The sequence below is a fragment of the Ixodes scapularis genome, unplaced genomic scaffold, assembly GCF_016920785.2.
Source record: "Ixodes scapularis isolate PalLabHiFi unplaced genomic scaffold, ASM1692078v2 PGA_scaffold0__279_contigs__length_252992795, whole genome shotgun sequence".
NCBI classification, from domain to species: domain Eukaryota; kingdom Metazoa; phylum Arthropoda; class Arachnida; order Ixodida; family Ixodidae; genus Ixodes; species Ixodes scapularis.
In genome coordinates this window covers 222,806,321-222,807,393 of record NW_024609835.1, presented here as the reverse complement: position 1 = coordinate 222,807,393, position 1,073 = coordinate 222,806,321, and the positions used below count along the sequence as shown (strand labels likewise).

Below are 1,073 nucleotides of genomic sequence, written 5' to 3'. Positions count from 1 at the left end.
CGCATTATCCTTTCTTTTTTGGCTGGAAAAACTTTTGTCAGTGTTATAAACGAGCTTTTTTATGGGTATTACGCACATTTGACCTCGGAAATCCCGCAAAGCCTTCGCTCTTGTGAAATCCAGTTCCAGGGTCACCGCATTGATGGCGCCACAATGCCAGTGTGTTCCCTCGTCCTAAAAACATTTTTTAAGAGAGTTTTAAGAGATCTCGTCTCTCTCAGTCGTACTCGGTCGCAAGAGTGTAAACGGGCCTTTAGAATTTCTTTTTTTTTTTTTTTTAACGGCAGCGTTGAGTAAAGCGCTGTCCTATCTACTTTGTGTCCTTGTCGGTCCCTTTGCACTTCATATTTTCAGTAATTCAGGAAGTCAGAAATAACAGTGTAAAGATGTTCAAACCCCAGGAAACAGCTGAAACAGAACAAGAAAACACCGTGTAAGTAACCGAGAGACTCTGCTGGACACCTACGTCGAAACGCGATCTGGCGTGCGGGATTTTCAAGCCGCCCTAGATTGTGCTTCGCTCTCAATTCGACTTGCCTCCGTCCTCGTCGGTGCTTGTAGTGTAGTGGTTATCACATCTACCTAACACGCGGAAGGTCCCAGGTTTGATCCCTGGCAGGCACAGCGACTCTTTTTAGGCTGAACTGCCATGTTCATTGCCCTTTCATTCTTTATTTAATAATATATAATTAACTCCTACTTTAGCGTTCTTTTTTTTTTTGTTGGTGCTTGTTCAGTAGTAGTTGTCATAACGGCCAAGCCGGCGAAAGGTCCGAGGTTTGGTAACCCAGGACGTCGGCCACTACCATGGTAGAACTATGAACCTAAATATGCATCAAGTGAAGCTTCCGTTTCGAACAGCCACTAAATACAGCACTAAAATACAATCAGGGTAGAACTCACGTATCAATGAATTTATCATACTGGTATCGCCACATAGCTGCTATGGACACAAAGCATTTTCAACCTTGTAATTTGTTAACGCCATGGACACTGCACTGCTGAGGCCAGCACATCCGGCGCGTGGAAGACCAATCCCTGCATTCTCCTTCATGCTTGGGTAATCTAGCAGT

The 1,073-nt window shown here is 44.5% G+C and overlaps 1 non-coding gene across 1 annotated transcript; it reads left to right on the top strand.

Moving 5' to 3' along the window:
• The first annotated feature begins 551 nt into the window (after positions 1–551).
• On the top strand, positions 552–624 carry Trnav-aac. The gene has a single exon. It is a non-coding gene; the product is annotated as a tRNA-Val (tRNA).
• Positions 625–1,073: the final 449 nt, after the last annotated feature.